General features: G+C 46.4%; 1 protein-coding gene and 1 long non-coding RNA gene across 1 annotated transcript; both read left to right on the plus strand.

The window, feature by feature from the left end:
• Erich1 (glutamate-rich 1) overlaps window positions 1-23,990 on the plus strand; it is a gene marked incomplete at its 5' end in the record, with an annotated part of 52,793,804 nt that overhangs the window by 43,952,471 nt on the left and 8,817,343 nt on the right.
• On the plus strand, window positions 3,446-8,566 carry LOC134482517 (uncharacterized). The gene is made up of 2 exons (XR_015640435.1): window positions 3,446-3,542; window positions 8,416-8,566. It is a non-coding gene; the product is annotated as an uncharacterized LOC134482517 (long non-coding RNA).

The raw sequence follows: 23,990 nt of genomic DNA on the forward strand, positions 1-23,990 counted from the left end.
GCAAAGGAAAGAAGCCAGGCACGGGCAATCTCTGAGCTTTTCTGTTGGGAAATTTGTTTGGAAATAGCCATGTGTAGGCAGGGACCAAATGCAGAGAATTACACACGGAGTTTGATTTTTCACCCAGTTACCCAAGGAAATGTGAATTAACGGTTCTTAGGCAACCACACAGAACAGTTCATGCTCTGAACTGAAGGGAGAGTGAGGCTCTTGCCCAGGTGCCTGCTCACCCCTGCAGCGATGAGGTAGGATATGGTAGGGGACGGGAGGCCTAGCCAGAAGGCACGTTCCAGCAGCCAGCCTCAAAGCAGGGGCTGCTTATGCGCCTGAGGAATAGGGATTTGAGAGGTACCAACTCCCAAAATGCACCACCCTGTTGCTGCCTCCAACTCTCTGTGAGCAAGTTCCTTTGTGAGCATTATTTTTGGAAAGCCTGCACCGGTGGGGAGAGAGCAGCGGGACAGTTGTGGGAAAAGCCTAGCGGAACCATTAAGTCATTATCTCCTACTGAATCATTACCCCCCATTTGTCGGAGGTGTGATGGGAATGGAGAGCCCTGAAGATAAATTTTGCCTGTCGGGTCCCTGAAAACTTACTTAAAATGCAGACTCCCCTGCATTCGGTCACACCTGACCTCAGCCTCTTGCTTTAAATAAAGAGGAGACAACATGCTTCCTCCTGTCATTTGGCGGGTGGGCTTTGCTGATTGTTGATATACCAGTGCCCTATTGGAGACTTCTGACCTCCAAGGCCGCCTGGCTAGAACATGTTTTTTGGTACCAACTTGTTAAAAACAAAGTCTTAAGTTTCCTTGATGTCCAGATGCTATTTGTTAATGGGAACAGTGTTGCTTTGGGACCACATGGAAAGGTATTTTCTCTCTGAAACAAAAAGGTTCTAAATACAGAGGAGGGAAGCTTCCCTCCGGGTTAGGCTGCCAGGATTCTTAGTCTTTTGTTCTTTCTTAGCCAGTCTTTTGCTTGGAATTGGAGACTAGAATGGCCGTTTGCTAAGGAGTCCGCTGTTTCTACCTACAGGGCACCTTCATACAGAGACAGTGTTACCTCAGGACATATGGCACTGTGTGTACTTTTGAAAACAGGGAGCTGGAAACTTTCTTTCTTGGGCATTGTCCCTCTGCTTCCCACCCTCCATCCCCCACCCACTCCTGCAGTTTCCACACGCAACAGTTTCCATGCTGTTTGAGCTCGATTTGCAGAGTTAGAAATATTAGAACTCTCAAACAGCCATCTCTACCATATGCCAAAACTGGTCACTTCTAACAACCTCAGCTGGCACGTCAGAGGGCCAAGGAAGGTCCGGGGGTCGAGTGTTATTTTGTGGGCAACCCTTATGCTAGACTTTTTCCTTAGAGGATTGTTCTGCCCAGTTAGATGAGTAAGTGGCCGGCTTCCCAAGCCTGGGATGCTGTTGCTGAAATCCAGTCAGTTCTGTGAGAGGACAGGGGTCACGCAGATGAAAAGCTGAGCTGTGGAATCAAGTCTGCCCTCGGACCTCACCTCGGGCAGGCAGCCCTCTGAGGGATGTTCAGTGACAGATGAACCACAGCAGTGCCAAATCAGCTTATTTGAGAATGTGTTGAGATCCAGCCAAGCCGACAGAGGCTGGGTCACATAAGAAACAGCATCTGCCTAATCTGAGAATTCCGTTAGCCAAGTAGTCACCAAATAGACACAGGAAATTGACTCGACTTTCCAGAATGTACAGTTGAGGCCCCCTCTGGTGTGGGCCACAGGAAACCTTCTCCCTGCCCACTCCTCTTCCTCACATTTGGCAAGGGTGAGGTGTAGAATCTTAGGGTAAAAATCAAGAGTAAGAAGGCTGGGAGGTGGAGCGCCATTACTCACCAGAGATAAAATTCTATCCAAAGAATCTGCTGAACTACGGAAGCTGCTGGGTACGGCTGTGGCCCAGGAGGCTTCCACAGTCCCACCTTGAGTTTGAGGCGATCCTGGCTACATAAGTGAACTCCTATTTCAAAAATAAATAGGAGGCTACGTTGGCAGCTTAAGAGTTAAGAGCACTTCCCACTCTTACGGAGGACCAGAGTTCGGTTCCCCACTCCCGTGTCAAATAGATCACAACCATTTGTAATTCCCATTCTAGGATGTCATGTGCCATCTTCTGGTCTCCACGGGCACCTGTACACGTATAGCATGCACACGAATGGGTATACACACATACATAAAACTTAAAAATCTTAGGGTTGGGGATTTAGCTCAGTGGTAGAGCGCTTGCCTGGCAAGTGCAAGCCCCTGGGTTAGGTCCCCAGCTCCGAAAAAAAAAAAAAAAAAAAAAAGAAAAAGAAAAAAGAAAAATGAAAAAAAAACTTAAAAATCTTGAGAAATAAATTAATTCTTTAAGATATATTTGACAGTCATTTTGCTCTCCGACCACTGGATGAATGAAGTGACAATGTATAATCTAAGCAAATTGCAGTTTCCCCATCAGCTGTGTGTGTGTGTGTGTGTGTGTGTGTGTGTGTGTGTGTGTGTGTGAAGAGGTATGATGGACACCACAGAACCTACCCACGCTCCTCCACCTACATGCTTCCTGGTTTTTACCACGTGACTGGAATTTCCCAGATCCTCTGCTGATGGGTGGCTTGGGTTTCATTCACAGTCCACTCCTGCAGGGTCTGGCTCCTCCGCCCTCTGCCCTCCGCCCTCCGCCCGCCACACCACACCCTGCCCTCTGCCAGGCTTCTCCCCAACCCCCATTCTTGCTGACTTCTCCATTGGTTATTTACTTCTGTCCCTTTGCACTTTCCCAGCCTCGAACCCCTGGGAATTTCTCCTGGGTGTGTTTTTCTTTTCTTCCTGTGTTGGGGTTGAAGGATAGAACTAAAACTCAGACTGATCCAAAGCCATGAATGAGTGAGCACAACAGAAGCCGTGGGAAGCAGATGAGATTCAGGCCGCGGTAGTGCATCGCTGGCAAAAGCAGAAAGCCTGGACCTAGAATTCAATCCAGGAAAGATGAAATGGCTCATTGTGCTTCTTAGGTCCCCACAGACCACAGACCCCTTCGCCTTCCTTCTTCTCACTTCACTGCGTCCGTTCCTGTTTGTATATTCTGTTTCTAAGAACCATCAACTCATCAAATAACAGTAAGAATATGAGCCAGTACTTGCCATGTGCCAGGCTCTGTGTTTGGTTCATGGTGGGTATGATGGTTTGTATATGCTTAACCTAGGCAGAGGCACTGCTAGGAGGTGTGGCCTTGTCGGAGTGGGTGTGGCCTTTGTCGGAGTGGGTGTGGCCCTGTCGGAGTGAGTGTGGCCTTGTCGGAGTGGGCGTGGCCTTGTCGGAGTGGGCGTGGCCTTGTCGGAGTGGGCGTGGCCTTGTCGGAGTGGGCGTGGCCTTGTCGGAGTGGGTGTGGGCTTTAAGACCCTCACCCTAGTTTCCTGGAAGCCAGTCTTCTAGCAGCCTTCAGATGAAGAGGTAGGACTCTCAGCCCCTCCTGCATGATGCCTGCCTGGATGCTGCCATGCTCCCACCTTGATGATAATGAACTGACTTGTAAGCCAGCCTTCCTTTATAAGATCTGCCTTGGTCATGGTGTCTCTTCATAGGAGTAAAACCCCTAAGACAGTCTGTGATGCTAATGATAGCCTCTGAAGCTTAAAAAGAAAATGATTCGCGATTAAAGTAACAAGCTGAGGGAATGTGCTCAGGGATGTGGAGAGGCAGACAGGAGCTGCTGGGTTAGACTGCGAGCGGTGTCCTCCGATCTCCTCTGTAGCGTCTTGAGAATTGCCTATTCCGTTCACGGCTCAAATCCTTGGTATTGGGCAGACACTCAGTGCTCCCCTCTCCCAATTCTTACATCACTGACTTCCACCCCTATGATTCTGTCAACAGAGTTCTCCACTAGGTCACCGTGACTTTCTTCTGGGGAAACACAATGTCTCACCCTCCTTCTTATCTTTTCTGACCTCGTGACAGAATCGGGCTTTGTTAACTGACCAGGTTTCCAGACACGCTGCCCATCTTTCTCTCCTGCTTCCCATTTGCCAAGTCTTCCGAGTGCATTCTGAATGCAGGAGGCAGCCCTGTCCCGGCTGGAACTGTCCCTTTCTCTGCCATGGAGTCCAAGTGGACCCATGTGACTCACCTCTTCATCCTTGTGCTTTAGAGATAGCTCACAGGATGAGGCCCCCATACAAAGGTGTATTCTTCCTCCAATTAGTTTGATGCACTGTCTCTAAAGGGAATGGAAACGCAGGAGACAGCTCAGTTGGTTCTGCATTAGCCGTGCATGGGTAAGAGTCAGTTGGATCCCATATAAAAAAGGCCAAAATGTCATTGTGATCCTGTGTGGAGGAGGCAGAGCTAGGTGGATGCCTGGGTCTTTGCCAGTTAGCTTCTCTCTCTCTCTCTCTCTCTCTCTCTCTCACACACACACACACACACACACACACACACACACACACGTGCGCGCGCGTGCACAAAATCTCAGTACCCTTGAGTCATTTTCCACCAGGTGACAGCAGAAGTCAATATTCTCCCCAGCTCCATTTTGTTTTCTGTTTTCCCTTTTTATTGAGTCTTCATGACTTTAATATCATGCAGCACAGTCCCATTCGTCTTTCCGTCCCTGCAGACCACCCTCAGCCCTTACCACCTCCCCCCAAAGAAAAAGCATCTCGTTGTGGTGTATCACAGTGTGCCCCACAATGTTCCCTTTCGTCCATACTCCTTTACTTGCAAATGTTTATTCCATGACTCATTGATCTGGTTTCACTGAGGCCTCTGGCTTCTGCTACTCTATCAATACCCAGACCTCACTAGGACTCCTCTTGGATATCCTGTTGTTGCCCTGTGTCGCGGAAATCCTGCATCTTCAGACCTATGGCACAAGCCTCGTTACACACTCCAGCAGTTCACAGATGGGGCAGATGTTGGGGTGGCCAACTCAATGCCCTGGATCTGGGCTTAGGTGATAGCTGTTCAGCCTGCTGGTTCTGCTGCACCCACACCACCAGGGTGAGCTCTCCAACTCTGCCCCAGCCAGTTCCCCCAATGCTACAGGCAGCTGAGGGCAGAGTCAATTCTCCTGCCCTCGTGCCCTGGATGCTCCCTCACCCGTGACCATGTCAGCAGGGCCTCCGCTCTTATACTTCCCAGTCGAGGTGCAGGGTCCACTCTACCAAGTGCTACAGCCCGTGAGGACAGGGTCAGCTCTCCTGCCTGTCTTTGGTGGTGAGGGACAGTGGCAGGGGTAAGGGTGTCTCTCCCAGCTCTTGCCTTACACCTCTCACTCCTATTGGTCACATGACCAGCTGGCTCATCTCGGAGACCTATCTGTTAGTACCTTGAATTTTTCCTCTGTTTAGCTTGAGAAAAAAAATTAACATTCTTAGGATAATATTTGATCTGCACATCCCACTTTTAGAAATGTGTCCTAAACACACACACACACACACACACACACACACACACACACACACACGACTTGATACACAAGAATCTCAACTGGGAACAGCTTAAATAGGCAAGAATGGGGGGCTGGGTTAATACACAATGGCATGGGTTCACTGCAAAGAAACAGTGCAGGGCTGGAGAGATGGCTCAGCGGTTAAGAGCACTGACTGCTCTTCCAGAGGTCCTGAGTTCAATTCCCAGCAACCACATGGTGGCTCACAACCATCTGTAAAGAGCTCCGACGCCCTCTTCTGGTGTATCTGAAGACAGCTACAGTGTACTTATATATAATAAATGAATAAATAAATCTTAAAAAAAAAGAAACAGTGCAAAGATTGGACATCATGCTTCAAAAGATGCTTGATCATGCAGGGGAAATACTCCTTCTACACTTTCCAGTGAGAAAATACACTGAGAATACACTGAGAACAGAAAATGTTTTAAGGCAGAGGGATGTTCTGTATGGCACTAGTTGGTAGATGTGTGCTGTTATATATTTGTCAAACCCCACAGGACTAGAAGCTCAAGAATGAATGCTCATGTAGGCCCAGACCGTCGGTAATCAGGATGTGAATCTGGGCTCATTGGTTGTAACCAACGTACCACCCAAGTGGAGATAAGAGCAGCCTGGGACCACGGAACATGTGGGAAATCCCTGTGCTTCTTAGTTCTGCTGTGGACCTTAAAGTGCACTTGAGAGGTTTTGGGGGAACAAAAAACAAAAAAGACCAAAAAATAAAGAAGCCAGGGAGGATGTTAGAGGAAAGAAGGAAGAAAAAGAGTCTTGGACCAGCAAGATGGCTTAGCAGGAAAAGGTGCTTGCCACCCAAATCCAGCTTGATGATCATAGCTGGAGCTCAGGAACTACCTAAAGGTGAGAGGAGAAAACAAACTCTATGGAGTTGTCCTCTGCATCCAGTCCACTAGCAATAATAATAATAATAATAATAATAATAATAATAATAATAATAATAAATTAAAATACTTTTTAAGGCCAGCCAGAAATGTGAATAAACGCCCAGCTCAAGCTATTCTTTTCCTGGCTCGTGACGCGTCAACACACTCATACTCTTTGAGTTCTACTAAGATTTTTCTTCCCAAAGACATGTCAGGAGAAAGTAGGACAAGCCTTGAAACAGAAGATGAGAAGTGAGGCTATTTTGATGTGCCAGACCTGCCCCGCCCTCCCCATCACTTATCTCCTGAGCTGATTTTCAACCCTGTGAGTTTCTGGTACCCAAGAGCAGTACAAATGGGTGTTTTCCATGCTCCTATTCTGTCCAGTGAGGAACATCCAGCCTTCTAATACCTACTTGGCATCCAAGTTTATATATTCACTTCATGACGGACCTCAAGAGGCATGGTGCTTTCAATTCTCCTCCAACTCAACCATCATATTGGGCTGCTTTTCTCATAAATCTATGCAGTAAATACACCTCTGGCAGATGGACCTGTTACATCTGTATAAGAATCATGAGTTTCCTTTTCAGAAAAATATCCTGCAGGCTGAGGGTGTGTCCCAGTGACCCAGTACTTGGTTAGCATGAATGAGGAGCTGGGTTCCACCCCTAGCATTGAGACAGACAGACAGGCAGACAGACCCTTTAACACATACCTTCATATTATATTCTTTCTCTTCACCCATCTAGCTCTGTTTATTCTTTAGGTCTCAGCTCTGATGTCACCCCCTTAGAGAGGCCATCTTAAATCCACAAGTCCTTTCTGATCCCTTCTCTTACTGCTCTATGACTCGGAAGTACTTAGCATATAGCTTACGACCTGTATTTTGTGTGCTTCTGGGAATCAAACTGCCTGACAGTTGCTTTTCTTCTTTGTATTTTTCTTTCTTCCTTTCTAGATGTTTTAAGACAGGGTCTTGTTGCATCATAGCCCACGCTGTCTTCAAATTCATGCCACTTCTGCCTGTCTCACGCGTGCTGGCCTTACAGGTCCCTCCCACCATACTCTGCTTATAATATTCTTTATTTTGTATATTTTCTACCAGGAATGTGTATACTTTTGTAATGTCTAAGACGGTATCTGTAACCATTACTTTCAAGAGGAATAGAAGAACTAAAAAGAACTATAGGATTCTCGTAGACTGATTGCCTCTTATATCTCCATGGAAACCTCTATCCCCCCAAAACTCTAGCCTACCCAGATTGCTCCCCACACGAATTCCTATTGCAAAGTACAGTTACAGTCACTTCTATGCAGTCATCCTTACTGCAAAATTCAATGACAAGATAGTGTGTGTGTGTGTGTGTGTGTGTGTGTGTATTACAGTTCCTACTCAATAAGAGTTTGTGGTGTGATGGGTGGTAGAAGATGAAAAGGCAGAAGAGGGTTGGGGATTTAGCTCAGTGGTAGAGCAAGCACAAGGCCCTGAGTTCGGTCCCCAGCTCCGGAAAAAAAGAAAGAAAGAAAGAAAAGGCAGAAGAAAGAAAGGTGCCCAGCTCAGGGTTAGAACCTGTGCTTAGAACAAATAAGGCTGTGGGTTCAGTCCCCAGCACCAAACATACAAACAAACGAGCAAAACAAACACACACAGAAGTCACATAGCACTATGAGATACCATCAAACCAAGTGCCATAACTTTATACAAATGTTCGGCCTTGAGCTCATGGTGGCTGGGATGATTTCATGCCCTGTTGTGATTTTAGCTTTGCCTGTTTAGAATCTTGTGAATTAGGCTACAACAGTGTAGCTACACAGAAGAGACAGCCCCACTTTGCTGGCTTTAACATGGTACACTATCACAGTTGCAGCCTAGATAGATGGCAAACCTTCTCAATGATGGGTCTACTTACCACCCAGGTCAATGGGCTGGGTCCACTGGGAAGACTTAGTTTATCCGGAATAGGGGAGTTTGCCTTGGGCATTCTCCTACCTTAGCACAACGTGTCTATTCCCATTATGTACGTGTTCTCTCATTGTCTAAACCTTGTGTTTGATTTCAAACCCCTAGGATGGCTTAGTCAAAATGAAGAAACTACTCGGAGGCTGAATTAAAGATGCCTGTGTCCATTCCAGAGCTCTTTTGCAATCGGAGAAGAGCAAGGGCTCCTTCCTGAGCAAGTTGTGTTCTTATGGGAACCCAGATACAGACAGCAACAGTGCTTCTAGAGTGTGTGTCTTGGCTTAAATAGAAGTCTTAGACCGGTTGCCTTGTCAATGCCTGCCTCTTCGCTGTGGCAGCAAAAGCGCCACCTGTTGAAAAGCCTGGCTTCTGCAGCGTCTCTGCAGAGAGAGCATTTAAGTCAGGCCACTGCTGAGCTGATACATTGTAGCTTCCCAGCCTCCCACTCCAGAGCCCTCTCCCAGGTACCCATGAAAATGCTACCATTGGGCACAGTTGAGAACTTTGTCTGGGAACATTACCTAGTCTTCTCTTCGCATAGGTTTGCGTGTCAGTCTAATCAGGAACAGAGTCACTTCGAACCATAATACTGCATGTATTGCTTTCCCAGGTGTGCTTAGGAACTGTCCTGAAAGTGTCCTTTTGTCCTTCAGACTTGAGAACTATTTCACTATCCTCCTGCATCCTTTGTTGTTGAAAGCTCTTACCCAATCTGAGTCTTCTTGCGAGACTCAGCTGGACCCCTTTCTTGGGGACACGCCCTTTCTCTCATCTGTCTTCTCCCTAAGATGTCAAAAGTCGTCATAAGGTTCCTCCCGTTTCCTTATTTATTCCCTCCCTCCCTTCTTACATTTTTAAAATTTTTCTTTTCTTTTCTTTTCTTTTTTCAGAGCTGGGGACTGAACCCAGGGCCTTGCCCTTGCTAGGCAAGCGCTCTACCACTGAGCTAAATCCCCAACCCCCCTTCTTACATTTTTGTACTGAGGATGGAACCCAGGACCACAGCACGCTAAACCATGCTCGATCGTGTAGCTGCACCCCAATCTCCTGGGCCCTTAGTTTTCTATGATGCTGACTCCAGGATGTACCGGGGTTTTAACCCATCCTTTGAATGGCTTTGCGAGAGAAACCACGCTGAGCCAGCTCTGGCTGGCGACTAAGGATAGAAAGTTTCTCAGAAGCTGTTATGGTGACCTAGTAGGAGTCTCAGACCCACACTGCGAATCTCTCCGAATGTGGCAGTCCTGAATACAACAGAGGCAGCCAAGTGTAGGGCTGGAATGCCAGGCAACAGAGCTCTCGGCTCCCAGTGAGGCCTCTCAGGCTACTCTAGGACAATGTCAAAGATTGTCATGTGTTCTTTGCAACTTGGCTGAGATGGTTTTCACGCAGGCTTGCGGGCCATATTGTTCTTCCTCTCTTGGCAGATCTTTGGCACCCACTCTCCTTTCTGGCTGCCCGCAGGCCTCCCTGTAGCTCTGCTTTGGCCTGATTAATGGAATCCAGTTTCCCCCAAGGTGCCTGGGCAGTGGGGGCTAAGTCATGCTAGAAGGCCTAATTGACTGGTCACTTTTATTTGGGAGGGGTGGGGGTGTAGACTTCCTGTTTACCCCTCTTTCCGACACAAAGCTAAGCAGACACATGATGGTTTAAGAGTTTCTTCATTCAAGGATAGCCAAGAAACAAAACCAGAGTCTGCTAAGAAAACAATAGAAGCCGGGACTGCAGAGCATTCTGACTCTGGGAAACGACTGCGTCCCCTTGCGGGAGTTGGGGGGTGGAGGGGGGTGAGAGGGGTTAGAGAGGTGGGGGAAACGGGGTGGGGGTGGGGGCAGGGGTGAGGGGTGGCTGCCACCACTATGCTCTACGTGATGACTGTCAGTTATTAAGCCTGTCTGGCTGAGGGGGAAGCCAAAGAAGAAAACAACAATAAAAGGGAGATAAATGACTCCTGAGAAATAGGAACTAGGCAGACTGTGGGCGGTGGGAGTGGAGGTGGGGAGGTGGATCCCCTGAACTGGCTTAGAGTTTATAGGCAGGAGGTTAAAGACCACGTAATTCACAAACGATTACCATTTGGAAATGATAAAACAAGTAAAAACTATCCCTGGAAGGAAAGTTTACAGGATAGAAACCGTGATAGCCTGTGCAGAACATTCCCGAATTCTGTCTTGGGTCTGGGGTGTGCTCATTTCCAGCTCGGGTTCTGGGGTTGTGGGGGCCACAGGAATCTCTCCCTTACATCACTGGATGATGGTTCTCCACCCATCCTAACGTTCAAAGGGAGGAGGGACGAGTCCTGGCACATCCTTAGGGCGAGGCTGCTGTGCTCCGAAAAGCATCCCCCTCCTCATCTTTCTAGTCCAAAACGCCCACCGCGCAGAGGCTGAAAAGGTCTCAACTTCCCGAAAGATGTTAAGCAAAGAGTTCCCGACTTTCCAGAAACACGGAACTTATGGGGGGTCTATGGAACTGGCATCCCAATCTTGGTGTGGCTGAAATGTCTCCGGTGTTTTTGAAACCCTGCTCTTGGACCGGAGGGTCATTCAGGTCCTCAGAATCCAATTGCCGACAGCTCAGATGCGGGCGGTTGGCGCCCTCTTGAGGAAGAAATGCTCACTCGCCCAGCGGGCTGGAAAGCTAGGTCCTGTGGGCCTCTGCATCCCAGTGCCCAGGGGAGAGCCCCGGCTTTGCTTGACGAGTCTGGTTTCAGTTCCAGCTGGTCTGCTGGTTCCCAGTGACTAACGAGGCACCTCTGCGTCAGCGCTGTGCAGGAGCTCTCAGGACTTCTCAAGGGAGTAAGCAGTGAGCAAGCGCAAAGGCACGGGTCAGTTGCAGCCCTGACATTTTATGCTCGCAAGTATCTGATCATTGCCAAAAGGCCCCTATGAATAGGGCAAAAAACCCGTGGTGGGTATGGGAGCGGTGCATAATACACAATGTCATGTCTACCGTACCTCCTGCCTGCGGTCCGGACACTCGAGCCGGGAGCCAGAGCCCTAGTTTGAAACCCTGCTTTAAAACAAACCCTAAATGAGATACAGTGTAATTCCAGGATGAGTTGGCTGCTTTGAACAACACAGAAAGCGGCAGGATGCAGACAATTGGGGGAGGTGGGCACACTCTCGGGTGTTCAGAGTAGGCTAGGAAGGTCTTGCAGCAAAGAAGTCCTAAGCGAGAGGAGAGGCATGACCTTACTGAGAGTTACCTTTGGCCAAGGCAATAGAGGCCACACCCTGGGCCGTGGGAATCAGAGGCTCGTGTTTACTCATCTTGTTCAGACTCCAAGCAGATGCTTCTCTACCACCTCATCTGCATGCGTCACTGTTGTGGGCTGTGGTCTGCCAAAGTTGAGACAAACACAGGGTCACATGGCTGACGCGCTTGGGTAAGAGGACAAACAGATTAATGCACCCAGGGCTTCTGCTCAGATAACATCTGTGCGGTGGGCTGAACGAAGAATAGAGTCCGGAAGTCTGGACATCCCCTGTGTTTGCTCTCTGCAGATGCTCGGGGGTTAAAGCAGTATCTGCAACCACGCACATAGAATGAGGAACGTTTGGTGGTGTTAACCTTAAACAATTTACCTCTCCAAGGCTTGAAACTGGCCAGTCCCTTATCTTAATAGCCATCTGGATGGGCAGAGGTGGTCTATGCAGACTTTTGGTCCCATCCCTGGGGAGGCAGAGGCAGGTGAACGTCTGAGTTTGAGGCTAGCCTGGTCTACAGAGTAAGTTCCAGGACTGCACAGAGAAACCCTGTCTCCAAAACCTAAAACCAAAACTAAAGTCAAACCAAAACCAACGAAACAACCCCCCAACGGCCAGATGGGAACCGACGCTAAAGCTGAAAACATTTAAGGGTTATAGCTTAAAGTAGTATATATTTAGCATAAATGAGGCCCAGGCTCAGTCGTTAGGAAAAACAAACGGGCAAACAAACAAAAACACAAGTAAAAAAAAAAAACTGTTTTATGTAATTTAGTTGAATTCTCAAGCAGTTTCTTCTAATGTAATTTAGCTGAATCCTCAAATGGTTTTTCAAGTAATTATAAAAATTCACACCACACATTTGAATATGAATTTATGTAATTATAAATAATTTTGAGTACTTGAGTAAAAGTAACTTTTCTTGAAAGCATACGTTAAAAAAATCTTAACTTCTAATTTATGGCTGTCATATTTTAAGTGATAATGTGCTTAAGTTCTGTACACATTGAGACAGTGACATTTAAAAACCTTTATAGCTCACCTTAATAGAACATAAGTTACTTGATGGTGACTGTAGTAGTGATTTTCTTTAACTCAAAGTATCTCTGTGCAATCAATGTATACTTTGTTATAAATAATGCATGTTTCTGTTTGATTACTTGTTCACGTTTCAGTAACAAGAACCCAGACCACTCAGACGGGCACAGTGGTAATTGAATTCAGTTGTCCTATTTTACTCACATGTGTTTAGCACAGACTCTTCAGTTTTGTCATTAGGAAGAATTTGTCATGGTAGGAACAGAGGACATATTTTATGTAACAATTTTTAGTGTGCTTTTGGCTTGAGTTCCCAGAGACGTGGTATACATGACCAATCTGTACCATCAGTCAAGGTCCCTGTGAGGGGAACATTTGAGAGGCAAAGCAAGGATTATATTTGAAGACACAGAAGTAGCAAGGTACTGGGCATGGTTGAGCGTCAGAAAGGGACCTAACAGACGAGCCTAGAGGGCATAGGCAGGTCTAACCACCATGGGGCATTTGAAGGATCCTACACTAACACTGGGAAGTTGTTGGAGTTTGGACTACAGAACGTGCGTTGTTCTGGCGGCTGGATGACGGGGAGCAAGAACAGAAATTGGCCCATTGGGAGCATCTTGCTTTGGCACTGATGAAATACCAGGCACGGTCTGCTTCCTTTGAATTTTGTCAGCAGAGGTGATGATGAGCCTTCATCTGAGAAAAGGAGTTGACAGGGCTCGCTAGTGGATTGAGTGTCCGTGACAGGGAAAGGAAAGACTGCTTTCTGTGCTGTTGGTTTACATGACCGAGTTTGCAGCCATCCCCAGCATCTGTGGTATTGTTTCTAGGAATTCCCCCAGAGACGCCCAGACTGCAGATGCTTATATCAGGTTCGCATTTAGCCTATGCTTATCCTCCTGTGTGCTTCAAATCATGTGCTTAGGATCCCTCATACAGAGCGAATGCAGAGTCTAATTGTTAGAATGCATTGTTCAGGAAATTACAACGCACAAAGACTGTGCGTGATCCATAGAGATGGAAAATGGTCTTACTATTGGTATTTGTTTGGATCCTTATATATGGAACCTATAGATACCAAGGTCCCATAGACAGACAGACAGACAGGTGTGTAGATATAGATGGATATTTGAAATAGAAATGTGACTTTGGGGCTGGAGAAGTGGCTCAGCGGTTAAGAGCACTGACTGCTCTTCCAGAGGTCTTGAGTTCAAATCCCAGCAACCACATGGTGGCTTGCAACCATCTGTAATGAGATCTGGTGCCCTCTTCTGGTGTGTCTGAAGACAGCTACAGGGTACTCGCATAAAATAAATAAATAAATCTTTTTTAGAAAAAGAAATTTGGCTTTGTACAAGCGTGCGAGTTTCTGATAATGGTCAGGGGAGAAATTGATGAGGCAGCAGAAATTTCCCTATAGTACCTGCTCAGAGCCTTATCAAGTTTGCAGGGCTCACTGGGGCTTGTCGCCCACGTCTGATCAAGCAGTCAGTCAACTGAGGCTACAGAGTTCTCACCGAACACTTCAACTCTTTGCCGAGCTCCTTTTGACCTTGAAACCCCAGCCATTGGGTAACACAGTGGGGCTCGGAGGATCTGAATTTTCAAGATGAATACCTTCCCTCCCCGCTTCCCTTACAGACTGGGATTACAGGCGGCATGTGTCCCAACACACTCAGAGCTAAGGATCAAACTCCGGTTCCTTTATCCTCTGAGCTACATGTCCAGTCCAAAAGTCAATAGACATGTTCTCTCTGACCGTCTTCCGACCGGCGGATCACATGCCGGGATCATTAGGTCGGTACTCGCACAGCAAGTCTCTGTGCAGGTCCTGTTCTCGAAATGAACAAGTTTATGTAGGTGTCACAGTGTATCCCATAGACTCATAGCTCTGTGTACTCAAAGACACAAGGTAGCAGAACAAGGAGCCTCAGGGCCAGTGTTAGAGCTCAGTGATGGAGTACCTAATTCAGCTCACACACACGCAAGGCCTGAAGTTCTATCCCCAGCACCGGGAAAAAATGAATGAATGAGTGAATGAATGAATAGAAAAAAAGGAAAAGGGAACTTGAGCGCTCAGCTGCTCAGCCCCTCTGCTGCACCTAATGAAGCCCCCACTAGAACTTCACTGTGACACTGGATGGCCACACGGCTGAGACTTCAAGTGTGTTTCCCATAAGTACAGCCCCTGCCCCAGGGTAACATGACAGATCACATGGTCGAGAACGTGACTGTGAGGAGGTTTAAATGGCTTCCTGCAGCAGTGGTGGCCTTGGGTCATTTCCTAATGGGTAGAGTCTTAACAGGCCTCTCGGGAATTCCGAATTCTGTTCTAAGTAAATTTAAGCCAGTCTCTACCACCAAATCCAGTCCACCAGCATCTGTTGAGAACCTTGTAGCAGCCCTGTGGAGGGTGGGGCCTCAGTGATCCTATGGTGGGGGTGGGGGGTGGGGGGTTAGGGGTGGAGAAGCTGATGTGATTGTTCCAACGGAGTTTGTCACTGTGTCCACAGGGTCACCAGGGATGACTCAACGCTAACAGAAAAGCCAGGGGAGGGAAGACATATGCAGCCCTGGGCAATACAGAGGGACTGACAGGGACTAAGGAGGCCAGAAGGAAGCCAGAGGCAATGGCAGTTCTGGGAATAGCTTGTTGCAATGACAAAGTGGCAACCAGCAGGATCTGGGACATCTGAAGAGTCCCAAGACCTTGTTTATGACTGTGGTGTGTGTGGGGTGGCAGCTGGGGGTGGGGAGCTGAGGTGGGGGGGCCATTGCCTTAGGGTTTTACTGCTGTGAAGAGACACCATGACCAAGGCAACTCTTATAAGGACAGGCGGTGTGTATCACAATTTGGGGGCTGGCTTACAGGTTCAGAGGTTCAGTCCATTATCATCAAGGTGGGAGCATGGCAGGGTCCATGCAGACGTGGGGCTGGAGGAGCTGAGAGTTCTACATCTTGTTCTGAAGGCAGCTAGCTAGGAGAAGACTGGCTTTCCTTCAGGTGTGACCTGTGTGTGCCCTTCAGGTATGACCTCTCTGTGTGAGGGTCTTAAACGCCCACAGTGACACACTTCGAAGTTCCTCCAACAAGGCCACACGTACTCCAAGAAAGTCACACCTCCAAATAGTGCCACTCTCTGGGCCAAGCATATTCAAACCACCACAGCCATCTACTGAAGTGACATCAGATAGGTCTCAGAGCCCCGGGCCTTCTTGTTATTTATTTCAGAGGGTCAAGAAATGCCCTAAATGAAGGTTGCATTCCCATTATGGTGGCTCCCTGCCTCATTCAACATCCCTCCTGAGCAAGTGTTTTAGATTAGTGAAGCAGACAGAGTAACAATCAACAACTGGGGCCTTCTGGAAGAGAGGCCCAGAGCCGGCTGTGTGAGGGCCAGGCCTTCCTATTTACTGTCAGTGAGGGTCTTTACAGCTGCTTCTGGATCCTTCTTTTGCCTTACCTGGTATGTTACCCTGTCCCTCACACCTAAGCAACATAAAGCTCCTTAGTTTACCCATAAATGTGGGATGGGCTCATTGCAGTCATTAACTGAATGCAAGGTGGTTCCTCTGATCAGCAGTTTTTGACCTGTGGGCTGAGACCCCTTCAGGATCAACGACCCTTCCACAGGGGTCACATATCAGATATCCTGTGTATCAGATATTTACATTACAATTCCTAACAGTACCAAAATGACAGTTATGAAGTAGCAGTGGAATAATTCTATGGTTGTGGGGTCACCACAACTGTATTTAAAGGGCTGCAGCATTAGGAAGGTGGAGAACCGCTGTTGTAGACATGTTATAGACGTGGGTGTCACGATCTGCATGTGTCAGTGGGGACAGTTTTGTGTCCTTCTGGGCTTTTTACCTAATTTTGCAGACTCTAATTAGCATGGATAGGGACAGAAGAGCCCTGGAGGCCCTGGAGTGTGCGTGTGTGACCTCTCTGTGTGTGTCCTTCAGGTGTGACCTCTCTGTGTGTGCCCTTCAGGTGTTTACGCCCTCAGCCCAACAGCTGGTTTACATCAAACCAGCAGCTCTTACCAGAGGCTAAATGTGCTTTGGGGTTCTGAATCTTTTCAGATTTTGGAAAGGTAATACACAGTAAATATATTTTTGATGTGGTGAACCTCTACTGGATAGGGGAGCACCCTGTGGCCCAACAGACAGAGCCTTTTGCCTTGCCATGTAGGCCTATCGGCACACAGTAGGCCCTCGTGGGATTTAGGTAGGGCAGTGTGGTGCCCACGTGCCAACATACACACACATACACACACACATACGTGTTTACAGGTCTTAAGTAGCTCAAGGTGGTTTTGAACTTGGTGTGTATCCAAGGCTGGTCTTAAGTCCTGGATCCTTCTGTCCTTGCTTTCCTAATGCTGGGATCATAGGTCTGTTACATTAGCAGAATGGGGATCTTCAGAATTTGTGGAGTCCTCAGTTTTTGGACCCTGTGGGTGAGGGTTTTAGAGAGGTGAAGTCATGAGCCTGAGGTTGCTTTGCCTAGAGTTATCATGCGTCTATGTCAGACCCCCTATGGCCCATGCTTCTCCTACATAGTTCTGGCCTACATGACTGGAACCTGATAGAAAAGACCTGGTTGGTCTCCTGACAATGACCTTCTGCAGAACAAAATAAAGTTGGGAATTTCTTCTGCAAACAGCAATGCCGCCATCTACTGGACACTTTGAGAATGACCTCTATCCGCCAAAAGATGTGAATTCACTCACGGTTCTGGCAGAGGGCTCAGAAGGGCCACTGGTCCGTTTTTCCTTTCTGTACAAATGGTGTTTCAGGGCCTGGGATGGAGCCACTAACTTACTCCTATATAATCTGTGCCATGAGGTGTTAATAGCAGTCGCAGCAAGTAAAACGTCAACACTAATAATGAAACCTTTGGCCAGAGACTCTAGAAAGTACCAGTTTCGCAGTTAGCCAAGCTGACAGAAGAGAGGGGTTGTGGGAGAGGGAGGGAGAAGACACAAATAACAAACTTAGAGGTCAAAGGGTATCACTACAACGGACTCCACTGGAATGCAGAGCGTCATTAGACAGTCTCATGAAAACCATGCTCCAAAAGGCTGGATAAATAAAAGAATTTCTAAAAGTGCATCATTCACCAAAACACAGCCCAGAAGACAGAAGTGAACAGACTAATTCCAAGCAACAAGTTGGGATTTCCACTCAAAGGCCTGGACCAATCGGAGCCACTGCGAAGTCCTATCTCACCTCTCCAGGAGATCTGAGAACCAGTTCCTCCTACCCTGTTCCTCAAACTAGAAACCGAAGGAATACTGTCAGATCCGTTCTACGAAGTCAGCGTTATTCTGATGCCTGAACTAGGTAAAGACCTGGGAAAAGAGAGAAAGAAAGGAAGAAAGAAAGAAAGAGGAAGAAAGAAAGAGGAAGAAAGAAAGAGAAAGAAAGAAAGAAAGAAAGAAAGAAAGAAAGAAAGAAAGAAAGAAAGAGAAAACTATAGATCAATTTGATGAAAATAGTTGCAAAAATTCTCAACAAGGTGCTTGCAAACTGAGTTCAGGAACACATTAGATTATACCTTATGTAAGTGGACTTTGTCCCAAAAAAGTAAGGTTGATTAGTGCTGATGAAGATCAGCAAGTGTAATTTAGCTTATAAATAAACTTAAGGTCAAACACCACATAGCTATTTCAATTGATGCTGAAAAAAACCTTGATATATATATATAATATATATAATATATATGTGCTAACATTGTATTAAATGGAGACAAACAGTATTTTCTCTAAAAGTCAAGAATGAGACATTGTTGTCATTCTCATATCTCATGATTTACATAGTGCTTCAAGTCTTAGCAGTGATCAATTTGGTGAAAGACACAGAAGAAAAATGACCCCCTCTTGCAGAAGACATGATCCTGTATTTAGAAGACACTACGGCTGTCTCAGCTGGCCTCAGTGGGAGAGGATGTATCTAGTCCTGCAGTGACCCAATGTGTGTGTGTGGGGGGGTAGTAGAGAGGTGGGGGAGCAGTGGGGGAAGGTGATACTTAGAGGTGGACTCCCCCTTCTCAAAGGAGAAGGGGAGGGAGGAAGGGGGGGTTCTGCCTGAGCAGGTACTGGGAGGAGAGGGGAGCCGATATTGGGATGTAAAATGAATAAATAAATGTGTGTGTGTGTGTGTGTGTGTGAACCACTATAACATCTACAGAAAACTCTTAGACCTAATAAATACAGTAAGGTTGTAGGATACAAAATCAATATATTAAAAAAAAGTACTCTTTACCATTTCCTGATGTTTATGTCAACTTGACACAAGCTAGAGTCATCTGTGAAGAGAGAGCCTCAGGAAAATGTCCCTGTAAGAGCAGCTGGAGGTAGGCCTGTAGGGGGCATTTTTTTCTTTCTTTTCTTTTTTCCTTCCTTCTCTTCCTTCTTCTCTTTCTCTTTCTCTTTCTCTTTCTCCTTCTCCTCCTTCCTCCTCCTCCTTCCCCTCCTCCCCCTCCTCCTCCTCCTCCTCCTCCTCCCCCTCCTCCTCCTCCTCCTCGTTTTATTTTTCAAGATAAGGATCTCCATGTATCCCTGGCTGTCCTGGAACTCACTCTAGACCAGGCTGGCCTCAAACTCAGAGATCTGCCTGCCTCTGTCTCTCAAGTGCTAGGATTAAAGGTGTGTACCACCATTTCCCACCAAGGGGCATTTTCTTATTAGTGATGATGGCTGAGGACCCAGCCCATTCTGGGTAGGGCCATTCCTGGGCTGGTGGTCCTGGTTGCTATAAGAAAACAGGCTGAGGGGTTGGGGATTTAGCTCAGTGGTAGAGCGCTTGCCTAGCAAGTACAAGGCCCTGGGTTCGGTCCCCAGCTCCGAAAAAAAGAAAAAAAGAAAAAAAGAAAAAAGAAAGCAGGCCGAGCAAGCCTTGGGGAGCAAGTCAGTAAGCAGTACCCCTCCATGGCCTCTGCTTCAGCTCTGCCTTCCCTGCTTGAGTTCCTGTCCTCGCTGCTTTTGATGATGAACCGTTGCATGGAACTGTGTGTGAAACAAACCCTTTCCTCCCCAAGTAGCCTTTGACTATGGTGTTTCTTCACAGCAATAGAGACCCTTATTAAGATACTAGAACTCTAAAACATGCCTTTATTTAAAAAAAATTATTTTGTACTACTCTTTACATTTTTTTTTTCTGGAGCTGAGGATCGAACCCAGGGCCTTGCGCTTGCTAGGCAAGCGCTCTACCACTGAGCTAAATCCCCAACCCTACTCTTTACATTTTAAAAAATACATTTATTATTTATTTGTGTGTGTGTGTGTGTGTGTGTGTGTGTGTGTGTGTACACGAACTCACTATGGTACATGTGTAGAGGTCAGAGGAAAATTTGTATCAGGTTCTCTCCCACACCATGTGGGTCCTGGGCACCCTGTTTGTTCCGGGGTTTGAGCTCAGATTTGGCAGCAAGCACCTTAATCTTCTGATCCCTCTCACTGGCCCCATTATATGATTTCTAAGTGGAGAGATGACTCAGAACTTAAGAGCCCTTGACACTCTCTTCCGGAGGTCATAAATTTGGTTTGCAACACCCAGCTCCAGGGGATCTGGTGCCCTCTTCTGGCCTCCACAGGCATTCACACATATAGTGTACATTCATGCAATTATGCGTCCTAGTTAATAAAATTAAGCTTTCAAAAGCATAGTCTGTCTCTGTCTCTCCCTGTCTCTCTCTCTCTCTGTGTGTCTCTCTGTCTCTCTGTCTCTGTCTCTGTCTCTGTCTCTGTCTCTGTCTCTCTCTCTCTCTCTCTCTCTCTCTCTCTCTCTCTCTCTCTCTCTGGTTTGACCCTGTTATGATTTGTATATGCTTGACCCAGGGAATGGCACCATTGGGAGGCGTGGCCTTGTCGGAGTGGGTGTGGCCTCATTGGAGTAGGTGCGTCACTGTGGGTCTGGGCTTTAAGACCCTTATCCTAGCTGCCTGGAAACCAGTCTTCCACCAGCAACCTTCTGATGAAGATGTAGAACTCTCAGCTCCTCCTGTACCGTACCTGCCTGGATGCTGTCATGCTCCCACCTTGATGATAATGGACTGAACCTCTGAACCTGTAAGCCAGCCCCAGTTAAATGTTGTCCTTATGAGTGTTGCCTTTGGTCATGGTGTCTGTTCATAATAGTAAAACCCAAATTAAGACACCTGCATACCACAGAGGTCCCGGTTCTGTCTGGCCTGGCACACCATGGTCCACTAACCCTGCCTGCTCTAGGTCACCTGTTATGCTACTGTAAAGTCGCGAGCTTCCTACACACTGTTTATGAGCTGGCTCCTCTGCCAGACCCACTTCCTGACGCTTGCAAAGATCCTGGAATAAAATCAGAGTTTGCTCATATCTACACAATGAAAAATTAGGGTGAATTTTCATTTGCTTAAGGCAGCAAATACAAATACAGTGACTATCTCAGGCTTCTGAGTCTCTGTATGATTTTCCTTTCTAAAATCCCTTAAATATGTTATTTATTTGTTTACTCGAGAACTTATTTATGTTTTGAGACAGGTCCTCATGTTGCCTAGGTTGGTCTGGAACTTGCTCTGGAGCCCAGGTCAGCCTTGAACTTCGATCCTCAGTTCTCTTGAGTGCTGGGACCCCAATGTGCAACACCACACCTGGCTTGTGAGCATTTTTTTTTTTAATGAGGAGCAGAAGTGAAGTGAGCTTGGGAATCTCATTCCCCAGAGATAAAGTTCTTCAGAGACTGTGAACCCAGCTTACGGAAGAGTCATTCTAAGTGCTGCTTCTTCCCACGAATCTCCTGTGAATCTTTTGTTTTCTCTGACAATGTCTTGAGTGTCTCACAAGAAACATCAAAATGAATCAGCTAAGAAAACAAGAAACTACATTCGATAATGGCACTTTAGAAGTTGGGCTGAGTCAAAGGATAAACAGATGCTACCCTTTTTCAGGTATGGAGCCGTTTGTGGTTGGTTCATTTGCTGTTTTGTTTGAGACGGGATCTTTCCATATAGCCCAGGCTAGCCTCAAACTCTCTGTCTTCCTGCTTTAGCCTCCTGTGTCCTTGAATCCTGGTGCAAGCCACCATGCTTGCCCAAATTTTGTTTTTGAGACGTCTTTCCTTATATGTAGCTTACAGGACATAAACCTGCCCACTACGATTATACTGTTCAGTGGTTATTAGCGTCCTCGGAAAGCTGTGCCAAAAAAAGAAATGAAGTACCGATGGATATATGCTTAGTCATAGATAACCCTGAGCTTGTTCTACTAGATGAAGAAAGCCAGACACAAAAGAACACATATGTGCTTGTTAATATGAAATGTCCACAGGAGGCAAACTATAGAGGATATCCTTCAGAAAGGTAACAATGTTTCAAACTTAGTTGTGATAACAATGGCTGTGACAATTAGTTTCTCTCGGGTATAAACACCTAGGGGTGAGCAGGTGGTTGAATGACACAATAGTGTTCATTTCTCTGCCTAACAGATGGGCATTCCGGCATCTCCTGGGCCAGTGCTGTGCACACTGATTTTTATAAATATTTACTAACGGATGAATGGCCAAATGATATTCTCAATGCTAACGTGGAGCATCATAGAGAGTTGCTGGAGTAACGGGCATCATGAATTTAAAAGAAAAGATGCTTCATCCAGACACAGCAGGACTGATGTGAACTCACAGAGACCATGGCAGCAGGCACATACCCTGAACAGCTGAGTTCCAGCACTCAGAGGGGAACATGCGCTCCGACTCCTGACCAGGAAAATACATGCAACTGACACCAGCTAGCAAAGGGAAAATTAGTCTTCACCAGTGAAATCTCACTGACTAGATCAACCACACTTCAGGGTAAACCTCACGCTGGGAGAGTTTAGCCAACACAAAATGAGCTCAGTGATTTTTTTTTTTTGTAGACTTTTAGTCTCATTTTACTTTGGGCATTTTTTTTTTTTTTGTCTTATTGGTTTTTTGCTTGTATATTTTTTAGTCTTTGTTTTGTGGGATTTTGGGGGTAGGTGGGGGATTGTGTATGTTTCTTGTTTTTGTTTATTTAGTTTTTTTAAAGCAAGTACTACTGATTCTTTTTTTTTTAAAGTTTTTTTAAAGATTTTCTTATTATATATAAGTACACTGTAGCTGTCTTCAGACACACCAGAAGAGGGCATCAGATCTCATTACAGATGGTTGTGAGCCACCTTGTGGTTGCTGGGATTTGAACTCAGAACCTCTGGAAGAGCAGTCAGTGCTCTTAACCACTGAGCCATCTCTCTTGTTTAGTTTTAAAAAAGAAAAAACATAAAGAAATGCTAGGAGGTAGTGGCACACACCTTTAATCCCAGTACTCAGGAAGCAGTGGCAGGAAGATCTCTGAGTTCGAGGCTAGCCTGGTCTACAGAGTGAGTTCCAGGACAGCCAGGACTACACAGAGAAACCTTGTCTCAAAAAAAAGTAGTAGTAGTAGTAGTAGTAGTAGTAGTAGTAGTAGTAGTAGTAGTGGAAGAAGATGTACATGCATAATTAAAATAAACTAAACCTTAAAAGACAAAATGTAATAATACTTGATATAATTGTGATGTTGAAAAATTTGTTTTCTGAGAAATTTCCTAACAGACCTGGCACACATTGTAGGTACATGATCAGTGCTCAGTCATAGGCCAGCCTGACACACATAGTAGATACTTGGTCAGTGCTGGGTCATAGGCCAGCCTGACACACATAGTAGGTGTATGATCAGTGCTGGGTCATAGGCCAGCCTGACACACATAGTAGGTACTTGGTCAGTGCTGGGTCATAGGCCAGCCTGACACACATAGTAGGTATATGATCAGTGCTGGGTCATAGGTCAGTCTGGCACACATAGTAGGTACTTGATCGGTGCTGGGTTATAGGCCAGCCTGACACACATAGTAGGTACTTGGTCAGTGCTGGGTCATAGACCAGAAGATGGTGTTGAATCCCAGGAAGGCAGAGGTGTAGTTGTGAGCAGCCTGAGGTGGGTGGACCAGAGAGATCAAATGCTCTCGGAGGCAGAGTAATAAGTATTCTCTATGTTGATTTTGCTGCTGTGGTTTAATATATTAAAACATAGAATCGGTACTTAATTACTTTTCAAAGTTTTATTTTTGTGTAGATGTTTTCCTGCATGACTATCTGTGCACTGTTGCAATGCCCTCAGTGGCCAGAAGAGGGCATTATATCCTCTAGAACTGGAGTTTCAGGCAGTTGTGAGCCACCATGTAGGTGCTGGGAGCCAACCCAGAATCCTCCCTAAGAGCAGCAAGTGCTCTTAACCTCTGAGCCTCCTCTCCAGGCCCTAATTAAATACTTTTAATAATGGGGGTTAAATTTTATTGCCACATATTATAGTTTCTACGCCTTATGTATCAGTTAAAATACATTAAATAAAATTTTCTCCTAAAGGAAAATCTCTAACCTGATGACTTGTTAAAA

This window comes from Rattus norvegicus, chromosome 16 (genome assembly GCF_021556685.1).
Source record: "Rattus norvegicus strain SHRSP/BbbUtx chromosome 16, alternate assembly SHRSP_T2T, whole genome shotgun sequence".
NCBI classification, from domain to species: Eukaryota; Metazoa; Chordata; class Mammalia; order Rodentia; family Muridae; genus Rattus; species Rattus norvegicus.